Source organism: Trachurus trachurus (assembly GCF_905171665.1).
Source record: "Trachurus trachurus genome assembly, chromosome: 2".
NCBI lineage: Eukaryota > Metazoa > Chordata > Actinopteri > Carangiformes > Carangidae > Trachurus > Trachurus trachurus.
In genome coordinates, this window is record NC_139914.1 from 8,605,274 (window position 1) to 8,621,688 (window position 16,415).

The 16,415-nt window shown below is 49.1% G+C and overlaps 1 pseudogene across 1 annotated transcript in view; it reads right to left on the reverse strand.

Moving 5' to 3' along the window:
- Positions 1-4,404: 4,404 nt before the first annotated feature.
- Positions 4,405-16,415, reverse strand: part of LOC310997544 — a 12,706-nt pseudogene continuing 695 nt past the window's right edge. The window contains exons 2-6 of the transcript in view: positions 16,170-16,239; positions 15,712-15,815; positions 5,964-15,162; positions 4,652-4,785; positions 4,405-4,553 (exon numbers count right to left, since the gene is read on the reverse strand). The product of the transcript in view is annotated as an uncharacterized misc_RNA (transcript). The remainder of the gene's footprint in view (positions 4,554-4,651; positions 4,786-5,963; positions 15,163-15,711; positions 15,816-16,169; positions 16,240-16,415) is intronic.

Consider the following 16,415-nt stretch of genomic DNA (forward strand, 5'->3'; position numbering starts at 1 on the left):
AATAAACCCACATCCCGGGTAAGAGTGTGTAGGGGAGGAGGAGGGTCAACGGGTGGGTGTGTATGAGCAGGATGATTGACAGGGGCTGTCAAGGACAGGCTCGTTTCAATAAAGTGATACTATTAATGCAACATGAACATATGGAGGCTGCAGAGCGAGAGCTGCTGCTCCATGTAATCACAAGTGGAGCTGATAGGACATCCATCCATCCATCCATCCATCCGCTCCATCCATCCATCCATCCATACCTTGTCTGCAGTGTTTATCCATGCAGGCGGCTGGAGGCAATCCCAGCTGACATTAGGGTGAGGGTGGGTAAAGGAAGCGATGCCTATACCTAACCACCACACAGCTGCTCTGCAAATAACATTGTTTAGGCTAGATCAGTAGTTCTGGTTGTCCTTGAGAGGGTTCAAGGGGGTCCCCACATTTTTCTCCCCTAAATTTTACCTTTTTTTCTAAAATTAAAAAACAATTATATACATTTTACCACTTTTTCCAGAAATTTCTTCAAAATATTTCCAAAAGTCACAACCATTAGCCCTAATCTGTATTACATTGACTAAAAAAGTAATGTTAATCAGTCTCAGAACAAATATTTGTGTACTTCTGGTCTTTGTTTCAAAAAATGTGTCCAATTTGTGTCAGTTTAGGGGTCTTTGATATAAAAGTGGCTTTATCTCATCTGAATAAAACCCCTTTATTCCAGTAACTGTCCCTCAGTAACTCTCTCTCTCATCCTTGAACACTGGATTACATTGTTAACGTTCCCAACAGCTGTTTAGCCAAATGTCAGACCAAACACTTAACAGGGAGTGTTCATTTTATGACTATTGGACCACATCTCATCCCCATGTCTAATGGTGAATGTTTCTCCTCCCATATTGCAACCCCACAGGAAGTGAAAGATCAACCGCAACAATCATCTCACTGTGTAAAAATCGTGGTCCAAGTTCAGCCAAAGTTCAAGTCCAAGTGAGACACATGGAGCCTCGGGGGTCTCAGCCGGGCTCAAACAGGACCAGATAGCAGAATTAATCCGGATCACAGCTGGTTCTCTTCTAGCCTGTAACCGTGAACATACATCTGGTTTCACAGCTTGAGGTTTATACTTTCATCAGAGAGAGAAAACAAACAGGATGTGAGGGATACATGATGAATGTGGCTGGATTCTTAATTCTTCTGTTAATTTATGTTGCCAAAAATGTCACAATAACCTCTTTGTATTGTATGAAACGTCCCTGCAGGCTAATACTGCTGTTTGAGTTGAGATGGATTCATTGTAGTTAATAAGTGATGAACACTATGAAACCGTGTGATGCAACTTTGTAGGACTTTGTCGGTATACTGTAGGAGAAAAAAAAGAAAAGAAAGAAGACATTTGGGAAAGTTTACTTCAAATGCAGCAGACTGTCTGAGTGGGCGCTCCCCTGTGGTAAAGCAAAACAAAACTGCTAATGAAGACAGGAGCGCTGGGTTTTGTGTTCGCGGTGGCCTATGAAAATGAAGATAAACCTCATAATGACGGTAATGGAAACAGTTGGCAGTGTTGTTATCATCAGTAAACCCCCCCCCCAGGCCACCAAGGCACTCGATTTGTCAGGAACAGGCTCAAAGAATAATCTAGCTGGAGTTGCACATTTACACTTTGAAATATCTTCATATCTTCAGGTAGGTGCACTAGTCCAGGCTGCATTATGATGGGTTTTAATATTATGTATGGTATGATGCAGAAGTGAACCTGCCAACAGCAGTTCAAAGTTTTATTTGCCATGGTAGGTACAAGGTAAAGCAAACACAGCAGGGACAGACTGCGCAGAAAAAGAGAACGATACGACATCGTGGAAAATTTAGCAATATTTAACATTACAAAATACGGCTGTGGCCAATCACACACACACACGGCATGCTGAGTGTGTGTGATTATTGATCGAAAAAGCTTCCTGGAAACAAATCATCATTCAACGGACTTCCAGTCTCTGCATTTTTCATTGTTAAATATAACATTGTTTGTGGCAGTTTGTATGGGTTTATAACTGCTTGGCAGGGGAATAAACAATAGAAGTGTACAAAACTGCATTGAAAATGCTACAGGAAAAAAAAATTACCCAATTAAAAAAGATGCCAAACAGCATTTCAAGAGAGGATGCTGAATTATTGAACCAGCAACAGAGTTTCCCCAGCTTAAGGGAACTGTCACCACAACGTAGCATGACCCCAGAGTGAATTTTGTACAACCATCACTTTTTTTTTTTGACACTGAGGTACAGTTTTTTTTAGCTGGGGTAATTAACATTGCAGTATATCCTCTTTTCAGGCAATTACCCCCGCGTGCCCGAGCTGTAACCGAGGCGCTGGGAAGAAATCTGTCAAGAGGTGACAAAAGCCACCTAATGGAAAAATCTGTAACTTCTACAACAGGCCTGCTCAATCAGTGCAAATCAATAGCCTAACGCCTTTCGCCAAAGAGATCTGAGCCGGACTGTGTTATCTAGGTAGGCTATACATCAAGCCCGGCCCGCCTCACAAAGGGGGGATACAGCTCAGTCCAGCTCCTCTGTGCACTCGCTGATTAAAAAGTCATATGCTGTTGAGTTCATAAAGCTTTATTTCAACCTTGATAGAAATGGAAAAAAAAGAAAAGAAAAAAAGCCTCTTTATTCAGACACAAAAGAAAGCCGACAGCCGGTCGCTCAAAGAAAGTACAGCCTCTGGGTTAATGCACATATTGCAAAAAAATTTGAAAATAAAGCCCTGTTTAGATCAGTCAGCAAAAATATAGATATGAATACCAAGTAACGTACAAGGACAGTTTCCACTTCTCTGCACACCAGGTGCATCCAATCAGCATCAAGCTAAGCTACGTGTTGGATAACAGAGCCAGAGTATGGGTTTAAAACTCAGTACAAAAAACGCTAAATAAAGTCAGAGCAGTTCATCTCTCCATGGACATGGATGTGAAATTCAAAGTGATCAATGCTGCTTGGTTTTGGTGGGGTAGGGGGGTGGGGGTGGGGGGTTCTGTCTGTCACTCGTCGTCATCATCATCGTCGTAGTATCTGTTCCTCTTGATCTGCTCCTCCGCCGTCAGGCCTTCATCGCCTTCATCTTCCCACAGAGCAGCGGCGCCGTCCTTTCTTGTGACAAAGCTGTCGGCGCCCTCGTCTTTTGCTTTCGCGTCTCCCGTCTCCATCCCAAAATCCAAGAGGTCGTCCAGCGCCGACTTCTCCCCGCTGAAGATGTCGGATTTGAGATCAGACAGCAGGCTGGAGGTGCTCGTGCTCAGGCCGGCGAAAATGTCCTCCAGGAAGCTGGACGTGCCGATTTTAGGCTGCGCATGGCCGTCGTCCTCGTCGTCTTTGAAAGCGCACGCTGCCTCGGCTTCCTCCGTGTGGAAATGAGCGTCTGTATAGCAGTCTGTGGCTTCAGCGCGTTTGGCACCCGCTGGCACGAAAGCGTCGTCCCTCTGTGCCAAGCGCAACACGTCACTTGGCATCCATGTTGTTGGCTCTTCACAGCGTCGGCCTGAAAGGAACCGGCTCCTGTGCTCGTATCTGTCGGAAACGGTGACTGATTCCTCTCCTCCTCCTCCTCGTCTTCGTCCTCATTAAGCCCTTGAAGCAGGATTTCACGGTCAAGCTGTGTCTGCTCTCTGTTATTGTTGTTATTGGAGTTTGCATTCAGCCCCTGCTTCGCCGCCGTCGCCTCATCTATCAGCGTGACCTTTGCTGCCATCGCCGCGTCTCTCTCCAACTGGCTTTCCCTCTCACCTGCTGCGCTCTCTGTCTGTCCGTCATGTCCGTTCACTCTCACGTCCTCCCACACCTTTTTCTTACTTTCTCCCTCATCCTTCTCTTGCTCTTAAGACTTTCCACAGCTCCACGGCCGTTCCCATCACTTTGTTCCTTCTTTTCCACTCCAGGGTGCACTTCAGAGTCCAATTTGGGAGCCCACTTGTGCCTGAGCCTCAGAGCTACTGTTTGACTCTTTAGTTTCTTGAGTGTGAATAACACAGGCTGGTTCCTCGGCGACGGCTACGGGGGGGGGCTGGACTCTGCGGCTCTGCTGGAGTTTCTTCACACTTTCTCATACAGTCATTTTCCTGGGCTCCATTTTGCACTTCAGCTGCAGGTAGATCAGTCTCTTTAAACAGAGGCTCGTTCCGGGGGTCATTTTCCAGAGCTGAGCCCTCCTTCGGGGGCCACGACGGCTTTACCAACTTCAACTCCTCCTCGATGGTGAAGGCTTTCTTCGGAGAATCGCTCTGCGGAGGCCACACCACAGAAATCTTCGCTGTGGCCTTTTTGTTCTCATCCACTGACTTACTCGCGTCGTTATCCTGAGCAGTGGAACATCTGTACTCTTTGACTTTCTTTTTAGGCGATGGTGATTTGACTTTTGGTTCAGCCGAGTTCTGCTGGTTCTTATTAGTCCATTGTTCTTTGTGTGGCTTCTGCCCAAATCCCTCATCATAATTCCCTTTGGACTTGAACAGTTGCTTGTAGTGTGGTTTGCAGTACATTCGTCCATGGAGAGAGGCGTAGTTGCCGAGGCTGGAGAGAAAGAGGAAGAGGGAGGAAAACAGACTTTGGTTAATAATGATGCGAGGTGAGGGAGCGACACGTCTCTGTGCCGTGTGAAGCAGCTTCACCTTAGTTTGCCTCTGCAGTGTTCACAGCGAAAGCAGCTTTTATGGAAGTTTTGTTTGTCTGCGATCAGTGACTCCATGGGATACACCCTCTTCCGACACACCCTGCACAGTTCGGACTCTGGAATTCGAGTTTTCTGCAAGAAAGAACAAGAAGGAAAAAGTTAATTTCACATCTGTGATGTCCCTTTTATTTCTACATGCTACATGCACTACATTCATTACATTTAATTGCTAATAAATCAGCATTAAAGTTGTGGGTACGAGGAGCTGATTTGGCTTTGATATATAGTACAATTACATACAGGTTAAGCTGAGCTGGAGCAGCAATTTCCTGCAGCACAGTCTCACTATTTCTATTTCAGTAAGATTTCTTTTAGCCCCTTAAAGTCGATGTACAGCAGCAAAGGTGCATTTTTTTGTGTGCAAATTGATTAAAATGACTGCTGTCATATGAACTATTTGTGTTTAAAGTTACAGTTCCTATTCTAACTATCATTACTGCTATAAAAAAACTTCCCTGTAAAGTTAAATATTACCAGAAGACTCACAATGTTTAAAGAGAGAGCACAAACTAAATTAAACTGTATGACGGGATGAGAGCAAACACCATTAGACAGTTGTTATCCACTGTATTAGTGTGGCTCCTTCTGGATGTGCACTGTAGAAAAACAAACTATATTATAATTAGTATTAGTATTAGAAATGCAATTAGTTGACTACTCCAGTTCTGAGAGGTCTTTTCATAATTACAGCCACAGCTGTAGAGAGAATTACAAAACGGTCCACATTCCCATTCTGTGACCCCACTGTAATTATTTCGCTATTACAAAAAGAAAAGTTTATTTTCAAAATTCACATCACGGACATGGAAAAAAAAAAAAAAAAAAAAAAAAGGTGAAACCTTATTTTCGACTGAAAAATAAAAATGAGGGTTGTTTTCACAGTGAAAACAACATCTCACGCTCAGGCAGAAAGAAATATTAGTTCAATATGTTAGCATCATCGCCGGCTCCACACATCAGAGGCATGAATAAACAGGACAAAACATAACCTGTGAATATTAAAAGGTGGCTAACTGCCAGTTTTTAAGCTGCAAGCTGCTCTGAGCTTCAGGGGAGACGTGTCAAATTAAAAAAATAAAATAAAAAAACACTTCAAAGGAACTCAAGGGACATGAATAACAGCGTCAAACTCCTGTTAATGTTTCTCTTTCCACACAATGCAGACGATGCTTTCAAATTCCACACACAACGCATGTTAAACACACCGTCACGCTGGGTTTAGTGTCCTCATGCTGCACGCCGCGGTTTACCCGTCACGACAGTCTCCTGCTGGTGCGTTACGATCTGCGAGCTCCTCTGCTCCGTGACGCTGAAGCCCAGGTTCTGGAAAACTCCCTGGCTCTCCGCCCACGACTGCTGGAAGCTCCGGAGCAGCTCCTCGGTGGTGGCGTCGGGGGGCACGTCCACCGTGGGGACGCTCCCCCGCACCACGTCGGCGTAGGACGGAGGGTTGCCGCGGGTCCCGGAGCTCCCGGAGGAGTGCACCTCGCTCCTCGTCTCGCTGGTGATGTTCCCGAAGTCGTCGACGGTGCAGAACTGCTCGGTGACGGACGTCGTCTCGGAGTGACCGGCCGGCGGCTCCGAATAAACCGAGTCGGGTTCCCGTCGTTCTATCTGCTCCCTCAGCTCGCGGGCGGCCTGCGAGCCCAGCTCTCCCGTCTCGAACACGTCCTTTATGGCTTTAACGTTGAGGATCGGCACTTCCTCCGACCTCGGGGTCGGCGGGTCGGCTTCTGCGTCCTCCGTGTCGCTCCCCAGCCTCTCCGAGATGAGGATGGGTCTTTCCGGGCGTACACTTTCGGTTTCGGGGATTCAAATCTGTTCACAAGCTTGGACAGGTCGACCCGCGGGAGATCCTCCTTCAGCAGATCCACGCTCAAGCCGTCGGGCGATTCCTCGGCGTCCTCTCCGAGACGCTCGGGGATATCGATGGGATCCTTCCTCAGGTAGGTCCGGTTCACCTCGGCCCTCTGCGCCTCCTCGAAGAACGACTTCTTATCCTTCACTGTCATCATGGAGTCGCCCGTCTCCACCGCCCCCTGCTCCTGCGTCTCCACGGGAGTCTGCCGGTCGCCGAACGACGGGGACGGCTGCTCTCTGTCGCTCTCGGGCGCCGGCGCGGGAGGCGGAGTGGGGGTGACGCAGTGGGACAGCTTGGAGCCGGTGGTGTCCCCTCAGCCTCATCAGCTTCTCGGAGCGGCTCGTGGTGGGGGAGGGCGTGGCCCGGCTGAGGGCGGACGTGGGCGTGTACGTCTTGCGAGGGGGAGGCGGCGGCGTCCCGACCGCTTTGTACGGCGGCGGGGACGGCGTCACCCCGAGCGGAGAGTCCACCCTCCTGGATTCGATGCTGATGAAGGTGGGGGACGGCGTGCGGATGCTGGCCAACGGAGAGGACACGCTGCGCTCCGACACCTCGCTCCTCCTCTCCTCCACCACCACCTTCTTCTTCTCCGTTTTGGAGAAACCGAAGGTCTTGGTCGTGGCTCCACAGATGCCGACGGCGACGACTCTCTTGTCTGGTTTTGGAAGCACCGCCGGCGGAGGAGCTTTTATTTCTTCTCTCTCCTCCTCCTCTCCCTGCTTCTCCGTGGCCGTCAGCTTCTCCTCCAGAACTGTGAGCTTTGTTTGAACGTTGTTTTTCACATAGGCCATCATCTCTTTCAGCTTTTTCTTGCTTTGCTGTTTCGCTATTTCGCTGAGATTTTTCCTCTCATCGAGCCAGTCACCCACTCAGGGAGCTCGCTTATAATCATCCTGACAGCGTTGGAGTCTATTTTGCTCGGCGTGCCCTCCAGCTCTTTTATTTGAGCCACCAGCCTCTGCATCACATTACGTCTCTCTATTTCTGTGAGTTCCTCCGAATGAGCCTCATCTCTCTGAGCCGTACCTTTTGTCTTCCCCACCTTTATCTGCATTTTGTTTGCTTCCTGCTGCTTTATCTGCACGTGAGCGGCCTCTCCCCTCTGAAGGCTCTGCTGTGTCACCACCACCACCTCCTCCTTCTTCTCCTCGTGCCTCTGGATCTGCTGCGTCTTCACGCTCTGCTGAGTGTGGGAGACGGAAACGTGGCCTTGCCCTTGATGAGCCGCTGCAGATGTTATCTTCGTCACCTTCGGCACTAGGAGCGAACCGATGGCGACAGGCTCACCTCCATCTGCTTTCCCTTTTTCGCCTGAACCTCGGCCTCCTTCGCGGGCGGGGTCGCCTGGCTCTTCTTCTCCTTCACTTTCATTTCCGTTTTCATCTCGCTTCTCGTCAGCTGGACGGTTTCCTGACTCACATTTGTTTCACTCGTCTGTGTCACTTTACTTTTCTCTTGCTGTGAATGCATTTCGCTTTTCATTACTTCCTTTTGTCCCAGGCTGGTCACACCTCTCCTCTCTCTTCTCCGTCGGCATCTTAAAGGTTTTCACCTTGAAACTCGGAGCTACCTTTGGAATTTTAGTGGGATGAGAAGGACTCATTTTCCCCTCCTGTGTCAGAGCCGCATTAATATTTTTACATCCTCAGCTTTCAATGTGACAGCCAGCTGGCTTTGAAGATTTACATTTTTCCTGTGACGGCGCTCTGTGTGGCAGTGATAGACCTGGCGCTGGATTTCTAATAAATGCTTCTGCTCCACGACGGAGGAGGAGGTGACCACATTGGAGCATGACTGGACTTGGATATTTGAGGCCTCGTGGCTGGACTGAGAGACAGAGGCGCTCTGATGTCTGGGCGCGCTTTCACTCTTTTTAACAGCGTCGGTTGAAGTTGAGGTGGAGGCGAGTATTTCTTTTCTGAGGAGTGCTTCTTCTCCATAGACACGTTTGAAGATCCAGTGGCTGATTTCTTAATTTACCAACTGGAGTCAAAGGCTTGCTCAAAGGGATCTGGGAAGCGGCTTTCTTTGCCAGGGGAGTGCTGCTGAGGCAACGCTTCTCCTTCTTCTCTGGGAACGGTACTCTTAACCTCTTCCGTCTTTGCTTTCGTCACTTCTGTTGACAGATTGTCTTTGTCAGAAACCTCATCGCTCGCTGGCGGAGAAGTGGGAGTTGTGACGCAGCTCCTGTCTGTTTCCTCCTTCTCCATCCTCTGCAGGCGGTACCTCTCCTCCGCCATCATGAGAGGGGTTTTAAACTTGCGGGCGTACGGCCTAGGGGTCGGGGATGGGGCGGGGTCTGGAGGTGGGGGCAGTTTGAGGGGTGGGACAAACTTTTTGGGTTCTTTTTGCACCGGTTTCACCAGCGGGGTGTTTGGTATTTTTGTTGTCGTCGTCGTCACTGCTGCGGATTCAGACTGGATCTGTTTGCTCGTTTCAATGTGTTGGATCGTCTCCTTCCTCACTTGTTGAACTTTAGCTTCTTCTTTATGAGCTGTGTGTGTTGTTTCTGGGCGAGGAGGAGGAGGGAGCTGAGGCTGAGGAGGAGGAGGAGGAGGAGGTGGAGGAGGGGTCGGTTGCTTTTTCTGCCATTTAGGCTTCACCTGCACGGCCGGCTTCTGTATTTCCGGCGGTTTCGGCACTTTGAATAAAGGTTTGCCGACGGGTTTTGCCGGCTTTGCAGGAGGAGGAGGAGGCTGAGGCATGGCGTTAAGCTCCTGCAGGGAGGGAGGCGGAGGGAGGAAATCCTGGCCGCTCATAGAGGGAGGTGGAGGAGGAGGAGGAGGGAAGAATTCAGCTTCGGACGGAGGAGGAGGAGGAGGAGGTGGAGGCGGAGGCGGGAGGTCGCCGAACACCGGGTTCTCCATCTCCGGCGACGGCGGCGGAGGGAGGGAGAGCTCCGACTCCGAGGGCGGGGGCGGCGACGCGGGCGGAGGGGGGAAGTGGATCTCCGGCTTTGCCTTTTTGATCATCCCTTTCCCTTTCATATCAAGGTTACGGTGATCGCTCTTCATGTTCTTGACGCTGTGCTTTTGCATCACGGCCTTATTCTCAATCTGCCTCTGAGACGTTGTCGCCGTCGCCGTCGCCTGCTCCGACACCGTCACGTTCTGCCGCTGTGTGACACTTTTCTCCGTCACCGTCGTCTGCACCTGTTTGATCGTCTTTGTCTCGCACGTTTGCTTGTTTGACACGCTCGTCTTTTGCACGTCTTTCATCACACTCACATCAGCCGCTTTCGCCTCTGTTTGTTCATTATGAGTCGTCTGTTTATTCTTTATCATAATAGGCTTAGGAGCTTGTATTTTCTGCGGCGGCGCGGGGCTTTCTCCTTCTGCTCCTTCGTACTCTTCTGCTGGCGAGGCCCCTGTGGGATTGTCTGCCTTGGCTTCAGTAACCAGAGCGGCCCTCCTGGGTTATTACCTGTGTTTTCACTGATTTGCTCTCCATGTGCCTCTGTGTGTGCTTCTGTGATTCACTGCTCTGGGAGAGGTTTTTCACAGCGGGGGCTGGATTGACTGCCACACTCTCACTCTTAGCTTCATCTATGCAATCATGCTCCTTTTGCTTTACACTTAATGGGTTTTTCGTGGGCGCTTTTGCTTTTTTCTGCGGATACATACGTTTGGGTTTGGAGTACTGCTTTCTCTCCATGAGACACTTGATGGCCCCCTGAACGTCCCCTCTGACGACTTCCTCCTTTTCTAATTGCGTCGCCTCCTGTCCCTCGTAGAGACACTTGATGGACGTCCTCACGTCCCCCTCGATGCTGCCCCTGCGCTGCATCCTGGGAGACGTGTTCGTCTCCAGGAAGAGCTGCATCGTGGCTCTGACGTCGCCCTGTTCGCTCACCTGATGCTGGAAGACCTTTTTCTCTGACGACGCCTCGTGTAAACTCTGCATGGCGGTGTGGATGTCTCCCTTGACGATCTCCTCTTTCTCCACTCCCTTTCACAGTTTGCGTCGCCTCCTCCAGGGACCTCAGGGTGCCTTGATGTCACCTGGCACTAAATCTTCAACAGTCACTTCTGTTTTAGTCGTCGCAGATTTCTCCAGCGACTCCAGAGCGCCTCTGATGTCTCCCTGACGATTTCCGGCTTTTCCATTTCTTTGGCTTGACGCTGGGCCTCCTCTAGAGACTTCAACGTAGTGGATAAAGTCTCCCTTCACCACCTCCTCTTTTTCTAATACCACTTTCTGATTGATAGCCTGGGTCAGTGAGTCCATGGCTGCGCTGAGGTCACCTTTAACGATATCCTCTTTCTCCATGTTTCTAAACGTGACAGCTGGCTCCATCATGAAGACTTTAACATTGCTGTGCACGTCACCGGGAACGATATCCTCCTCCGCCACGGTGCGGCCGACCTGCTGCTGCTTCTTCCTCAGCAGTATCTTGGTCTCTTCGAATGTCGCCTCCGATGATTCGCTCCTTCTCCAACCTTTTCCTCCTCGACTTCATCCGATTCACTCTGCAGCTGCTTCAGGTAATCCAAAGCTCCGGACTCGATGCAGGTGGAGTAAAAGCTGACGTTGCCCCTCTCTGTGTCGCTAACCTTTATCCTTCTAGCGTCTTCCTCCACCCGAGTTGGAGAGAAGACGATGAAGAGTCTTGCTGACGTTCCCTTGAATTGATATCTTCTTTTCCGTACTTCCTCCTCACCTATTGTTGAGGGAGGGAGTAGATCGTCAGCCTCACGTCTCCTTTCTCATCCTCTTGAATCAGAATGCCGCGATTGGAGGAGCCCTCGTCCTTTAGCAGGTTGTTAATAGCCTCCTGAATGTCACCGCGGGATAATTTCCTCTTTTATCAACGTTTGACTCCCCTTTTCCTGGTTGAACAGCTGCTTCACCGTGGTGTTGATGTTGCCCCGCTCCTCATGGTCGATGGTTATCCCCTCTCCGTGGCCTCTCTGCGGTTCAGGAGGTTGCACCATGATGTTGCTCAGATCCCTCTGATTATCTCCTCTTTCTGAATCTGTGGCGCGTCCTGGTTCATGAGTTTGTACTTGGCCATGCGGACGTCGCCGATCTCGTCGGTCTGGATGAGAATACCCTGCGAGTCCACCATTTTCTGACAGTACAGCTCTTGAAGTGTGTCTTTGATGCTTTTACCTAATATTTCCGTCTTCTCCGTGCTGCTCTCGTTGAACTCGTGGAACGGAGTGCTTTCAAATAGCCATGTTGTTGACTTCACATCAGCCTGTGGGATTTCCTCCTTTGTCACAACAAGCTCAGTGCCATCAGCGTCTTTGATACTGTCGAGAGGCTGCTTCTCAAAGAGCCAGACAGACTGTGTGACGTCCCCTTCATTACTTCCTCTTTGTCACTCTCTCCATGCCATCGTACTCTGCGCCTTCGCCGTGGATCTCATCAATGGTGCGGGTTTCAAACATCCATGTGGCAGATCTGACGTCGCCTTCTGGATTTCGCTCACACTCACGGTCCTGATATACTTTTGAGACGTCTCATCGGTTTCAAAACGCTGCTTGTTTGTCTGCACGTCACCGCCTTGGATATCAGCCACTGTTTTTGATCTGACTTTTATTTCCTCTGTAATTCATCCAAAGGTTGCGTTTCAAACCTCCATCGGGCAGAGCTCACGTCTCCTTTGTTGATGCCTTCCTCAGTCACAGCCTTAATAACGTAGACCTCCTCTGAATCTCTAATTGAATCCAGCGGCTTTGTTTCAAACAGCCACCGGGCCCCCACCACGGTCGCCCCTCATGACCTTCCTCCTTTGTGACTGTGGTGACTTCATGATAATGGCCCTCCTTGTCGCAAATGGCGTACAGCGGCTGACTTTCAAACATCATGGTGTAATTTTTCACATCCCCTCTTTCCGTTTCATCTCGAAAGATACTGGTGAGTTGAGAAATATCAGTCTCAGAGGACTCCTCTTTAATTTTATCCAGGGAGAAACGTCTCAAAAATGAATCGGCCTTGACCGACGTCGCCGCCTTGAACATCAGTCACGGTGCGGGTTTCCCTCCCTCTGTCACGTCTTCGCGGATGGCACGATGGGCTGGTTCTCGAACATCCAGGTGCAGTTGCCCACGTTCCCTTCTGGATGTCCTCGGCCTGCTGCGTCTTCAGCCTGTGCATCATCTCCTCGGAGGTGGAGGTCATGATGTCCGAGGAGCGGTTCTCAAAGATGTACTTCATCCTGGAGACGTCGCCCGACTGGACGTCTATTTCCGTAACCCTCCTGAAGGAGCTGTTGTCTTCTCCGGTGATGTTCTCCAGGTTCTCCGTTTCAAAGAGGAAGCGAGCCAGGCGCACGTCTTTTCCCTGGATGTCTTCTTGGTTGACGGTGCAGGTTTTCAGAATGGTCTCGGACTCGGACTCGGACTCGGTGTGATCGCGTATGTTGTCGAGCGTCTGGTCTCAAAGAGCCAGGTGCACGTCTTGACGTCGCCTTTCTGCACTTCCTCCACGTCAGTCTCGCTCTTTTCCCCCTTTTCATACAGAACGTCCATCGGCTGAGTCTCGAATAACCACTTGCAAGTCTTCACGTCGCCTCTTTGTATTTCAACGCCCTCCTCGGTTTTACGCTCTTCGTCTTCGCAGTTGCTGAAAGATTTAATGGCATCGAGCGACTGAGTTTCAAACAACCACTTAGCAGTTTTGACATCGCCCGATTCGATCTCCTGTTTGGATATACCTTTGATGAGCTGGAACTTATTGATGCTGTCGTCGAATTCATCGATAGGACGCGTTTCAAACATCCACCTACAGCTGCGCACGTCTCCCTTCACGATCTCCTCTCGCCTCACGGTCTTCACCTCGTGGTAGTGTCCAGAGCTGTCCTGCACGGCGTACATAGGCGTGGATTCAAAAAGAACTCTGTTGGATTGGACCGACCCACTTGTGACGCCTTCAACTTGGATTTTCTGCGTGCCTTCGCATTTACTCAGATCCATGCTTTCAAACCGTTCCTTATAGTTGTCACGTCTCCTTTGTCAAGATCTTCAATGTTCACAGTCCTTGTAAACTCCTTTTCTCCTCCCTGATGTTCTCCAGAGGTTGGCTTTCAAACACCCACTTCTGATGCCTCACGTCGCCCTTCTCTTCTTCCGATGCAACCATCTTCTGAAGTTTCCCCACTTCCAGCAGTTCTTTGAGATTCTCCATGGGAACCGTCTCGAACAGATGTTTCGCCGATTGGACGTCACCTCCACGATCTCCTCCGAGGGTAAAGGTCGAGCGTTGACGTCGTCTTTCAGAGTATCCATGGGCTGCGTCTCAAAAGTCCAACAGTGTTTCCTCACATCAGCTCCGATGATTTCCTCCCTTTGTTTCCTGGAGGTCTCCCATTCCTCGTCGTTAATGTCCAGGGTCTTTGTCTCAAAAAGCCACCTGCCTTTGTTCACGCCACCTTGAGCGTTGTCCTCCATCGAAATACCACAGATCAGTTTCACCTGAGAAGGGTCTTTGCTGATCATGTCCAGCGGCTGGGTTTCAAACATCCACCGTGATGTCTTCACGTCTCCTTTCTCCACAGTCTCCTCCCTGCGGATGGTGGTGATCTCCAGCATCTCCCCCGAATCCCCCCTGATGACACACATGGGCTGGGTCTCGAACATTCTGGTTGTGGTCTTCACGTCCCCTTTGATCTCCTCCAGCTCTGACTTCAGGTTCAGGAAGTGGCTTTCCTCAATGGTTTCTGTTTTGCCGAGGGAATCCAGATGTTGGGTCTCAAAGAGATACCTGGCGGTTTTGACGTCTCCCCCGGTGATGTCTTTGGTGACAACAACCTCCTCTGTCTCCTGCTCGTCTTCTTGGTAGATCTTATTCAAATAATCCAGTGGCTGCGTCTCAAAAAGCCACGTAGCAGTTCGGACGTCTCCTCTCGCCAGATCTATGGCTTTCTGTGACTGCTCAGCTGAAGTGAGAGTCTCTGTCCCGAGAGCATCCATGGGCTGAGTCTCAAACATCCAAGCTGTGTGTCTGACATCCTTACCAGCGATGATTTCCTGCTGAGCAATATTACTCACCTCGTTCTCGTCTGGGGTGTCGTCTTTGATCGTGTCTAGCGGCTTGTTTTCGAACCTCCAGCGCATGGACTGCACTTCGCCTTTTAGGATCTCATCCCACTCCACGTCTTCCCCATCAGGGCTCGAGCACCGACTTGAGCCGTTGCCATCGTTTTCAAAGATGTAGCAGGCCTGTTGGACATCGCCCATCACTTCCTGGCTCTCCAGGTCCTTCCTCTCCGCTTCTGTGAGCTGACTCAAGAAGTCCGCTTCGAGGCTTTTGCGGACCTCTGGATGAATGTGCTTGTAAGGCGCTTTAGCTCAGCCATACTCTTGTGTTTGATATATTGCTCCTTATTAACAGTTTGCTTATGTTGGGATGCGACTCCTGAGTCTGATTGGTGACTCCTGGACGTCCTGTGACACCTGCACCAGGTTTGAAGGCGGAGGAGGAGGGAAGTGGTCTGTTACCTCGTGTCCCACTGAGGAGCTGGACGTCATCGACGAGGCAGCCGCGGTCTTCACAGTGGAGGAAGAGTCGTAGCTCGTCATTACCGACGCTTTGGAGGACTGATTAACTGGCACCCACTGAAACTGGCTGACATCCACGTCAACCTTTGGTTCGTGAGTTGTTTTGTTAGAAAAAGAAGAAAATTGTGCACTAGTTAAAAAAATCTCAGACACTTTTTTTCATGTGAAGATGAAGATAAAAAGACAGCTTAAAAACTTACAATACTCTTCATTAGAAATGATAATTTTATAAGTTTGCAGCAGATGAGTCAATTTTATTTTCCAAAGCTAGAAAACAGAACAACAATCCTAATTTGGATGTTCGAGCACAAATACTGACGCTTCATTTTCTATTATGTACATTACTAATTACAGCCTTGATTGAAATATTCATTGAAGATCACTTCAACTGCAGGCAGTAATATGAGTTCAAGACTTAGACTGGATATTCCTTTTAACACTGAAAAAAATATTTCAGACTGTGTAATGACATGAGGTCTTTTATCCATTCCAATTTATTCTCCATCAATGCATGGCATGAGCAATTTCCTTTTGATGATTTCATGATGTGGCCTCATCTTCATACTGATATTTCATAGAAAAAAAACACACACCAAACTCTCATCTATTTAGATAAACAGACAGCATCATTACCTTAATTTCCTTGGCTGGCGCAGCTTCCTCAATCGTTTTTTCATACTGCTGCTTCAAAGCCTGAGTGGAAACCTTTGGTAGGTCCTCTCCTCCGACGAGCATAACTGAATTAGACACAAGAAGAAGGCTGCCTCATTAAGTCATTCGCAGTGAGGGAGCTCAGGGGGATTGGAAAGGGAAATAAATCATTTCATTAAAAACCTGAGTAGTTTTCATTTTCTGAAACCGTGCAGCGGTGATTGCCCAATTTCCACTTTCCAATATTTTACCTTCCTGACTCTGCCCTGATTAGATTTGCTGCTATGCACTGAATAGAAAATCATCTGCACTCCAACTCATTTTTATAGCTCATCCCTTATTCACCCATAGTAGGAACAATCATTAATATACAGGACACAAGCAGAGGTGTGATAAAAACGTGCAAATTACAATATAAAAAGGCGTGTGTGCATACTAACCTTCTTCATTGTAATGGTTCCCATAGCTGCCAGCCACATTGTTATGGTGGGCTCTTTGATCATGGACCACCTGTGAAAAGATGGTGGCAAATGATTAGCACACTGGCAGCTCCTCAGCAGCAGGTGGTGTACTTTCTATATGATGTACATTAAAGGGATAGTTGAACATTTTTGCAAATTGGCCCATTTCCATAATCCCTATAGTCATAGCAGTAGATTCATTACCTTTAATTGTCGGTGCAAGCT